Consider the following 12201-nt stretch of genomic DNA (forward strand, 5'->3'; position numbering starts at 1 on the left):
GCATGTGTTGCGACTCTGGCAAGGTTCAGCTGCTACCACTCCAATCTCCACCTGAACCATTGTACAGTTTAGTAATGGGTGCCCATTCAGATCATGGTCTTCTTTTTGGATCGAATTAGAAAATACAGCAGCTGTTTCCATATGACATATTTTGGTGCTTTACAAGTCATCCAACACGGCTTTATGCCAACTTTCAAATTGCGAGGTCAAATTTATCATTCCATAGGCAGTCTATTGCCAAATGCTCATCAAGATCCTGATATTTTGAAGATTTAATTTGTTGGTGAAGTTGAAAGAGAAGAACTAATACGATGTTCTAGGATACCAGATGTTAAGCCGGCTTTGGTTTAACAGTTGCAAAAAACGCTCCGTGATGTTAACTGTTTGTGAAGAACTTGAAAACAGCTCTTGAGAAGGTGCCCTCACCGAGTCAAGATTTTAAGGTAGTTATTAATGCGAACAGAAAGACGGCTGACACTCAAAGTAGACGATATAATGCTCCAACATGTAATGAGGTTGATTTAGTAAACTACCAGCGAAAAATCTTTACCTACAGAACTACTTGCAGTATATCGTAAAGTCCTGAGTAGCATACAGTCTCAACTTGGACAAATCTTCTTAGATGCTCCATGTGGTACAGGAAAAACATTCCTGATCAATTTGCTATTGGCAAAGTCACAAATACTAGGAATATTGCTGTAGGTGCCGCATCGTCTGGGATCGCCGCAACGTTACTGGAGGGAGGTCAAACAGTGCATGTAGCCCTAAGCTACCTCTTACTCGCTCTGAGACTCCCATCTGTTATATTTCTGAACAATCTAACACGGTCCAGGTTTTGTGTGAGCGTAAACTCATTGTTTGGTAAGAGTGTACAATGGGGCATAAATGTGGCTTTCAGGCTCTCGTTAATACTCTCCAAGACTTAAGGAGTAACAAAGATATAACGGGTGGTGTTACTGTGTTACTCGCTGGAGATTTTCGTCAAACTTTACCAGTGAAACCAAGAGGGACACGTGTTGGCGAGGCAAAGGTATGTGTAAAAACGTCATACCTATGGTCTAAAGTACACAAACTCACTTTAAGAAAAAACATGAGGGTCCATTTGAGTGGTGATCTTTTGGCTGACGAATTTTCAGAACTTCTTCTGGAAATCGGAAATGGGGAATTATCAGAAATCGCTAGGAAAATTTTGATTCCTGAAGGTTTATGTTCAGTAGTAAACTCTTTAGGAAGTCTTATTTCCAAGATATAACCCGATGTTGCTAATATGAAAGACAAATCTATGGACTGGCTATGCGTGCGAGCAATTCTCACGCCAAAAAATGAGACGGCTGATGAAATAAATGAAGCATTGCTTACATATTTTGAAGTAGAAGAAATAGAGTATAAACCAGTCGACACGATATTACAAACGGACGATGCTGCGAATTATCCAGTAGAATTCCTAAATACCTGTAATGTTGTTACGTAACCACAAACCACCTAAGTTGCGCAATGACACTAGATTACGTGGGACGGGTTAAAAACAATAATAGAAGCTACTGTTATTACAGGGTGTGCCCGAAGGGAATCTGTGATCATTCCACGAATACCACTTATATCATCAGATTCTCCGTTTGAGTTTAAAAGACTGCAATGTCCAATTAGAGTATGCTTTGCTATGACAATTAATATCGGGTGAGTTGGCCGTACGGTTAGGAGCGCGCAGCAGTGAGCTCGCATCTGGAAGTTAGTGGATTAGAACCCCACTGTCAGCAGCCCTGAAGTTGGTTTTCCGTGGTTTCCCATTTTCACACCAGGCAAATGCTGGGGCTGTACCTTAATTAAGGTCACGGCCACTTCCTTCCCATTCCTAGGTCTTTCCTCTCCCATCGTCGCCATAAACCTATCTGTGTCGGCGCGACGTAAAGCAAATAGCAAAAAAAAGAAATGACAATTAATAAATCCCAAGGCCGGTGTTCAACATTTGCAGGAATCGACCTGCACGAAGAATGTTTATCCCGCGGAAATTTCACGTTTCCTGTTCCAGAGTAAGTTCTCCAAGCAGCTTAATCCTTTTGGCACCAGAAGGAAGAATTGCAGTATTGTAGGCCTATATAAAGAAGTTCTAAAGTGAATAATGATATTTAAAATTCTTCTTTTATTTCTTTTTATGAGATACGCACTATTTTACGTTACTTATTCATTGATTATTAAAGTTCATGTTTTTTAAAGATATTTAAGTTATTTGATGCTCAGGTTTTATAATTATGATGTGTTTCAATAAATCTTTAAAATTATAATTTAGTTCGATATCAAATAATTGTATTTTAACTCTGTGTTTTGATTTCATAAATAAAGGTTAATTTTTAACATTAAGACGATTTAAATAAGCTCATTTATATCCTTAATATTTGATTATTATTTTATTCCATTCATAAATTGTCACAAAAGAAGTAATGTAAAATATTGTCATATTTACATTTCGACGTCACAGAAAAGTTTAAATTTCATTTAATAGCGAACTCGGAATACTGTACCCGAGTGATATAGGTCGTAATTTAATCATGATTTGATATCCGAAGGAGAATATGGTACGCATAGTGAAATGAAGAAAGTCGGGTAACAATATTCAGACCTAAGGAATGTGGAACATAGTGGAGCCTAAGGGATTATTCTGTCACAATGGCTAGAGTTCTGCTTCTTGGTAGGATGCCTATTAATTTACCGACCAGAAGATATGGATGTCCCTAAATAAGCTTAGTACAATAAGAGAAAGGAGAGCCAGAAACAAATGAAAGGTTGCAAGGCTGCGAAGATGTGTTTCTGTCGGTCAGAAAGTTTCCGTGACGTCATGGGTTCTCGGAAATGGAGAGTGGAAAAAGCCATCGCTTCAGGACAAATGTTTGTCAAGTTGTTACAAAAGAAAATTCAAATGAAGCGCTTGCTCTAGTCCAATCAAAAAATTAATTTGGCCAGCCAGGAATACCATCTTGAAAGAGATGAAGTGAAATAGCAAGTTATTTCCGAGAGTAATCATTAAAAATATTGCAATTATATAAATCATATTAAGGAACATTTTAGATGTCATGCGTAGAAGAATAATAAGTTGCAAATTTAATAAATTGAAGACTGAAATTCTTGGAAATAGGGCATCTCGAATGCTATTGGCCGAAAGGAGACCACGTTTCGAGAGACGCTACTTTACCCGCGAAATATTGAAGAGCGATCTGTGCCGAACCAAGCCGGCCTTGGTGGTGCACTTCCTTTATTCCTACTTCTCCTTGACTGTCGTTGTCGCCATTAGCGATAGCATTACCCGAATGTGACGTGAAACTTATAGTTTCTCATAGAAGATGGCGCTCTAGCCATCTGTGCTTATAAGCAGTCTGTTTGACACAGTCTGTCTCTCACTCTCTGAGTGTTAAGTTGGTCTGCTCGTGACACCAACAATGGAGGTATCGGAAGTGATAAACAAACTGGGATTTAAAATGTGCTTCTTGATCTACGAATTGCTATTATCGTGGATTTACTTGTTTCAATGCTCGGTTCTCTGCTGGGAGTTATTATTTTGATTGAGGTAAATATTTCGAGACTCCTGATTGCTGCTCCCAGGTATTCATTAATTTTATTTCATTTTACAGGCCAGTTACAAGAACGGTTCTGTGTGATTGTATTTCGGTAGTCTTTTATCACCTGTCTTTGCAGGCTCTTAATTAATCAATTAATTAATTAATTTTGTGTGTGTTTTAAGTTTTTCTTTCTTTGTGTGCACACGCGTGAGAACGAAGAGTGGTATTTACCTATCTGTTTGTTTGGGTCTGTGTGTTTGTGGGTTTTGAGACCATGCACTTCTGTTTACTCATCGTTTGGAATCAGGGCTGAGCGTTGGTATATTGTGTGATTTGACACTACGGGGTTTAATCCATGTTTGTCCACGTGAGGCAATTTAAATGTCCCGGGTAGCGGGTCTACGAATGTTGTGATTGCTACGATTATATTTGGATCAGACTTGCCTATTTTTCCGGCGGTCGAGCATTGTATCTGTGGTGTTCGAACCAAGGTCGTGAGCCCATGATATCCGTCGCTATCCTGTGTTACACTAAACTTATTGTGTCATTGAACGGGATACTACTTAATGTTCCTATCTTCTGCAGTTATGTAAGTAAATTTTAATTCAGCCTCACATTTTTCTTTACTTTTTAATATTATGTGTGTTTAAAATAAACCCCAGTTCCTTTGATCCATTCTTTTATTCATGGGGGTTGCGGGTTCTTGCTTTCTGTCCTTTCGCTCCCCTTTTGTCTAGGCACGGGTCCAGCTCCGAACTGTTTTAGTTCGTTCCAGTCCATCCACGGCAATTTATGAAGAGGGGTAAGTGAGGTAAGTATCTGCGCGTATATGTCGTGTACTGTGGTGATGTGTTATGGTAGCAGGGAACGGGGTGGTAGAGATACCTGCTAATATCTCGGAAATCTGAGATCGTTAGGAGGTCATATTAAACCAAGTGTATATTTAGATGAGGGGTTAATTTTGGTATCTATTATAACTTCCAGTTCGGACTGCTAGTGCCGATTTGAGAAATCCACCCCTCTGTCCGTGGCGTGACGTCAGCTAATCCATCAATAAATACGAGTGGATGGAACAATCAACAACCACATTAACCATACTTACGCACGTACTCACTCTCAATTGTATTCGGAACTCGGGTGAAGTGGCTTGTTATTCTGAGTCCTGTCGTTGTGTCCCAGTTACCCGCGGGTTGGGTAAAGTTAAATCAAGCCAGATCATGTTACGGTCTGAGCCTACGATTTATATATTGAGAACTCTAGTAAAGATGTAATAGTAGCAAGGAGTGATGGGCTATTTTGTTGTAAAGTAACGGTGAAAGCAGGTGTATTAAACTGTGTGACGGACAGTAGATGGAAGTCGTAGAGAATAATTGAGCCTGTACCGTACGAAGCTGAGCTACACCGCCGTCAATATGAACACGTCGAGAGTGCGGATTGATGCGAATTCGGACGTGCCGTGTCGGGGATCGTGATGCGCGCCGGGCGAATTAATCGACACTCCGTCGTTTGTGTCCAGTCCTTTGTGCGGTAGAGGACGAAGGTTATTTAGTGTATATAAATAAAATTTGGTCTCAGGAACCTTAGTGGTATTATATGGGAAAATTAAATACCCATGTGTCAGTGTTAACATATTAAAATATTAAATCAGTGTTATGATGGCGGAACGCCGTATATAATTATATGTGAATGTGAAATGGAACCAGCCATTATGGAAGAATAAGTCGGAGGAGGGCCGAATGGGCCTCTCGTCCGCAATGCCTGCCAAGGATTATAACCACAGATGAGTACTGAAATGTAAATTTATTTGGGGATGTTACCATGATTGGGAAGGGAAACAGTTTTATTTTTGACCTGGTTACTTCATGTTACAAATGGATCGCTTCCCGAGTCCATTCTAAATTTAGGATACACGGACGGATTTAAATTTTAGTATTGTAAATGTCGGGTCAGATAATGATTTACTTTGTTGTACATATTTTATCGTAGGTGTGGGGTAGTCATTTAAGTCATGCATGTATTATAATAATAATAATAATATAGTCGAGACTTTCCTCGACATTGATTTTGTGTTTAGTGTTCGAACTGACCCAGAGTTTGCTTTTTATGTCAGTCACTTGAAAATTTGTGTGTTAATTTATAAGGAAAGCCCAGTCACATGCAACGCCAGTGTTGTCCGTTGTGTTAATTTTTTAAACTTACGTTGACAAAATTTGTAGGTAATGTCACAAAGTAATAATAAATATAGTAATTCATGAAATATCGTATTCAAATATGAGCAGTGAGTAACATTAAAATTTGAATGGAAAATATGGTAAGATAAGCGGGAATCGTTAATGACGGAATAGTTTTTCTAATTTGGAATTTAAAAATGTGATAATTAAAATTTGTGAAATAATAATCATGAGTAATTATGCCGGTGCTAACAAACCTTAAACGCTAGTAAATGTATTGTTTAAATTACGGCTCTAACATTTTTTTTATAAATGTCAGATATTTAATTTGCTAGTATTAGCAGAACCACGTAAGCCCTATAATTACGTAGTCATGATTGTCGAATTTAGGCTAATATAATTTCAGGCTGTTGCGATTATTTGTGGAGAATGACCTCAGAGTTAAACCAGATCTGAAGAGAGATGTTGTAAAAATCATGCAGTCAGAATATAAAAAATGTCGTACGATGTCGTCGATGAGAATTAAGTCAGTTGAAAACTCTGTGATTAATAATTGAATAAATTTATGGTGAAATATGGAGATGAACTCCGTATGGGGACACTTACCGTATAATGATGCTGTGTTGAAAGATATCGTGATACGAAGAAATGTATGAAATGAGAGAAAATCAGTGTACGAATACGGGCAATGTAAGAGTGTAAAATTGAATTACGTAGAGGGCAGGATTCGAACCCGAGGCAGTACGTACGAAATAAATGGACTGCGCCTATGGTCTTCTTCAAATATTACGGACCCCAAAAAGATTAAAACGTCGCCATAAGACCTATCTGTGTCGGTGCGACGTAAAGCCCCTAGCAAAAAAAAAAAGTTTAAAAAGGTTCGGATTCCAATAAATGATCGCGTGATGTGATGGTTAAGAATGACGAGTGATGATAATCATGATGATCGTAAAAATGACAATAATAACAAGTATTACAGATCTAAAGTTGGACCGTGGTAAATGAAGGGACGGTGATAAATGTGATAAAGAAGAACATAACTGATGATTTAAAACCGATAATAATAATAATAATAATAATAATAATAATAATAATAATAATAATAATAATAATAATAATAACGTTAGGACGGTGATAAATCGTAGCGATCAAAATAATAATAATTATCATAATAATAATAATAATAATAATAATAAGAAGAAGAAGAAATTTTGTTATGATCATTCAATGCATGTAAACGCGGCCGGTATATTGAGACGTCTGCGGACGTGACCAACTCATAACCCAAATAATAATAATAATGCCACAATAATAATAATCATCATAATAATATCGTATAGGTAATTTCGTGATAATAATAGTATTAACATTTGTATTTTGCGTCCAGTAATAAGAATGATTATTATCATAATGTGGCAGTGTCAGAAACCGCAACAATAACAATAGGCGCAATAATAATAATAATTGTTACCGTGGTTTGGTGGATCAGCAGAGATGAAAGAAGGTGCCGGGGTGAATGGGTCTAACTACCAAATCAAAGTTAAATTAAAACTTTAACAAAGGTTTTATTCTCTGAGTTTTAACAAGCAAGAATAACAAAATTTAACTAGTTTTTACTAGGTGGTATAACAACGATATAGCAATTAAGAAAAAGGCTTAGAAAAATCCAATATTTCTAATCCTAGACACACTTGGGCTACAAGCCCCTAGCTTTACAACTTTTCAGCTGCTAGTTCAACTTTAACCAAGGAACAATTTGTTCAAAAGGCCAGAAAACCCCTGTTACATGGAGCACTTGCTCTCAATTACAATATTTTACAACATAAGAAAAGAGCTGACACGCTCTAAGTTTTTCAAGCCTCTTCAAGGCAATAGCAGACTTTACAATTACTTGCCATTAAGGCACCACTTACAAAATGAAACGGGGGTATCTTGTACCCAACCTACTGGGCCTTAGCAGAAAAAGAACAGGTTAAGTAAATGGCCAGAAATACCAAATGGAATGGAGGCGTGTATTTGCGCTCCTACACATGCAATCTTAAAACCTAGAAAGGCACTAGGCCGATAACACAGGGGCTATTCCCAAACTATGGAGGTGACCCGTATAAGAAAGAAATTTAAAACATCAAGGAAGAGAACCAGTTACCAAACGTAGTCACCTCAAACCAAAATGAAGGGGAGCTCGAGAGGGTAAATCACGCTCTATCCCCGAATTACACTTACAGATTTTATGAAGTTTGTACATCAAACGGCAGAAAATTACATGTTGGAAAGATAGGTTACATTGTAAAGGTTTCGGACCTTTCCCGCGGGTTAAACTGCTGAGCTAGCAAGAAATGAATATGTTAAACGGCCATTACCTTACTGAAGACCTGCTGCCTGATGAAAGAGGCACCTCCCGCCTCCTGCTACACGTCCGCACACTAGGTTAGATGTTGATCAGGTGGCTAAGAGACGCGAAAATCAGCAGTTTATAAACCCTCGGGGAAAGTTCGAGACCTTCCATGAATAAAACAGCCACACCCTCTCACGTTTATTGGGTCGCTTAAAGTTACACATCAAATCGAAGAAGAAACCTGTGATTGATAGGAAATTAATTACAGAAATTCTTGATTGGTTAAAATCAAAATAGGCGGAAAGACAGGATAAATATTGCCAACCCAAAAATGAATGAACGGAATTTAGTAAAGGAAAAACTTATGAAAACAAAATTTCTTCTGAAAGGTTCTTTCACTTCGCACCAGGGTGCATGATCATAGATTTTGTAGTGACCTCTATGAGAGAATGTCCACACTTCTTGCTGAATGGAAAAACAAAACAAGTACCGAGATCGATAGCTGCAGTCGCTTAAGTGCGACCAGTATCCAGTATTCGGGAGATAGTAGGTTCGAACTCCACTGTCGGCAGCCCTGAAAATGGTTTTCCGTGTTTCCCCATTTTCACACCAGGCAAATGCTGGGGCTGTACCTTAAATAAGGCCACGGCCGCTTCCTTCCCACTCCTAGCCCTTTCCTGTCCCATCGTCGCCGTAAGACCTATCTGTGTCGGTGCGACGTAAAACAACTAGCAAAAAAAAAGAAGAAGAAGTAGAATTTCACACAGTTCAGGAAACTTCACCAAAAAAATTACGGTGCTGACATCTTCTGAGAAAGTTTATAAGTTGGTCCAGTTTTAATTTCCGAGTTTATCTTGTAGAGGAGGTTTTATTGGTGCAAGATTTAAAAGTGCCACGTAGAGATGTACCTCCCGGTACAATGATAATAACAATGTCTGACCGGAAAAAGTTAAAGTTACGCGGAAGGCATTGGTATGATTAGACTAAGTTGACGCAAATGATAATTTCATAATTCTAATATTAATAATAATAATAATAATATAAAGTTAAATTACTGACGACGATATCCCTCAGCGTAAGACTTTGAAGGGAGATAATAATCCTACGTATGAATTCGTATGTTGACTCGTAACCAAGACGACTTGCCGTCTGTAAGGCTCGGTTTGTTTATTTTGTTTGAGGGGTGAGAGGAGGTTCTCGCCCGGTATTCCCGTTATACACCGTGTTATGTCAGGGTGACATTGACTTACTCAGACCAGGCGGTCGAGCCTGGCGATAATTAGATCATGAGTCAATATTTGTAGTGGCGAGTTCTTGGTGGGGTTTAGTGCCATTTCGTCCAGGTGCCATTACGTCCAGCAACAAATTTCCTTGAAAAACGTGCCTTTTCGTCCAGCTCGGTTTTACAAATTATTACACAACTTAATGAGTGCCATCTCGTCCAGACGAAATGTTGACAAGGGTTGAGGCAGTGCAGATTAATGCTTACGTGCACAACCACAGGTTGTGGGATTACCCACCTACCCCTGCTGTGAAATTCCATTCCTCCCCTCCCCACCTTTGTTTATGAACAGAGATTTCATTCATTCGAATGATCTCTATGAATTAACATCTTTGTTAATTATGAAGGTTTCAACCACCACAAGGGGTCAACCTAGTTTATTTCTTAACGGGTATCGGTATACGGTTAAGAATGAGAAGAAGTGTGGTGAATTTGTGCGGCGTTGTCTTAACCGTTCTTGTAGTGGAAAAGAGTAGTATAATGGGAGAGTTCGGGCGCCTCCTCCTCCTCCCGCCGCCTCCTCCGCCGCCGCCTCCGCCTCCGCCGCCCGCGGGAAATTTGAATTTTGGCGGGAAATTTGAATTTTGGCGCGAGATTTGAATTTGTAAACAAAGCCACGTGCTTTTTGACAGCTGTCATCGACAACAACGCAACGCTAACCTCACTGCTGCCATCTTGACGGGCCTAAACCTCAGTAGTGCCAACTTAACCTAACTAGCTCGAGATAAACAAAGCCACGTGTTTTTTGACAGCCACGTGCTTTTTGACGGACAACAACGCATCGCCAACCTCAGTACTGCTATCTTGACGGGCCTAAACCTTAATAGTACCAACTTAACCTAACTAGCATGAGGTAAACAAAGCCACGTGCTTTTTGACAGCCACATGCTTTTCAACAGATTTGTAAACAAAGCCACGTGCTTTTTGACAGACAACAACGCATCGCTAACCTCAGTACTGCCATCTTGACGGACCTAAACCTTAGTGGTACCAACTTAACCTAACTAGCGCGAGGTAAACAAAGCCACGTGCTTTTTGACAGCCACGTGTTTTTTGACAGCCACGTGCTTTTTTGACAGCTGTCATCCGCCATCTTTGAGCACGGTGCTGCCCTCTTTCGTCACCTATCATCGGCAGTGCTGCCATCTTGACGGGTCTAAACCTTAGTGCTACCAACTTAACCTCACTAGCGTGAGATAAACAAAGCCACGTGCAGCTGTCATCCGCCATCTTTGAGCATCGTGCTGCCCTCTTTAGCTACTTACCTTTGAAATGTGGTACGTTATCCGCCATCTTGCATCCGAAACCTCAGTGCTGCGCTCTATGTAGTGGCGGCAAATTCCATGTGCTCTTGTTTGGAAACAAAGCCACGTGCAGCTGTCATCCACCATCTTTAATCACCGTGCTGCCCTCTTTAGCTACTTACCTTTGACAGTTGTCATCCGCCATCTTGCATCGCCAACCTCAGTGCCGCACTCTATGTAGTGGCGGCAAATTCCACGTGCTCTTGTTTGGAAACAAATTCACGTGCTATTTTTCTGACAGCTGTCATCAGCCATCTTTGAGCACCGTGCTGCCCTCTTTAGCTACTTACCAGAGAGAACAGTGCTGCAATCTATGTGGTGGCGGCAAATTCCACGTGCTTTACAAATCAACATGCTTTTTTGACAGCTGTCAACCGCCATCTTTAATCACCGTGCTGCCATCTATGTGGTGGCGGTAAATTCCACATGCTTTACAAACCTATATGCCTTTCTGACAGCTGTCATCCGCCATCTTTAATCCAGAGAGAACAGTGCTGCCCTCTATGTGGTGGTGGCAAATTCCACGTGCTCTTGTTTGGAAACAAAGCCATGTGCAGCTGTCATCCGCCATCTTTGAGCACCGTGCTGCGAGCAATTTCGTCAGTTGTCATCCGCCATCTTTAATCTACAGAACACCGTGCTGCCCTCTTTATGGCTACTACCTTAAGCACGTAGTAGCGGGCAATTTGAAAAGTTCTGTTAGCTATCATCCGCCATCTTTAATCACCGTGCTGCCATCTTTAGCTAGATACCTTTGAAATGTGGCGGCGGATAATTTGAAAAATGCTTTTTGACAGCAGCTATCTTTGAGCACCGTGCTACCCTCTATGTGGTGGCGGCAAATTCTACATGCTTTACAAACCCACGCGCTTTTTTTTTGACAGCCATCTTTAAGCAACAGAGTACAGTGCTGCCCTCTTTGTTGTGGCGGCAAATTCCACGTGCTCTTGTTTGGAAACAAAGCCACATGCTCTTTTGACAGCTGTCACCCGCCATCTTTAACCAACAGAGCACTATGCTGCGGGCAATTTCGTTAGCTGTCATCCGACATCTTTAATCAACAGAGCACCGTGCTGCCCTCATGCGGGGTAATTTCGTTAGCTGCCATCCGCCATCTTTAAACACCGTGCTGCCCTCTTTATGACTACTACCTTAAGCACGTAGTAGCGGGCAATTTCGTTAGCTGTCATCCGCTATCTTTGAGCACCGTGCTGCTCTCTGTAGTAGCGGGTAATTTGAAAAGTTCTGTTAGCTGTCATCCGCCATCTTTGAGCACCGTGCTGCCATCTATGTGGTGGCGGCAAATTCCACATGCTTTACAAACTCACGCGCAGCTGTCATCCACCATCTTACATCGCAAACCTCACTGCTACACTCTATGTGGTAGCGGATAATTTTAAAAAGAAAAATTCTACAGCAGCCATCTCTCGACGCTAATTGCACAAGATGGTAGCTATACATGACTCCTTAAAGGTGCTCATGCAAGATGATCGCTATACATAGACGCCCTTGGGATGCTTGCGCAAGATGGCGGTTATACAAGGCTCCTTATGAGGGA

This window comes from Anabrus simplex, chromosome 7 (genome assembly GCF_040414725.1).
Source record: "Anabrus simplex isolate iqAnaSimp1 chromosome 7, ASM4041472v1, whole genome shotgun sequence".
NCBI lineage: Eukaryota > Metazoa > Arthropoda > Insecta > Orthoptera > Tettigoniidae > Anabrus > Anabrus simplex.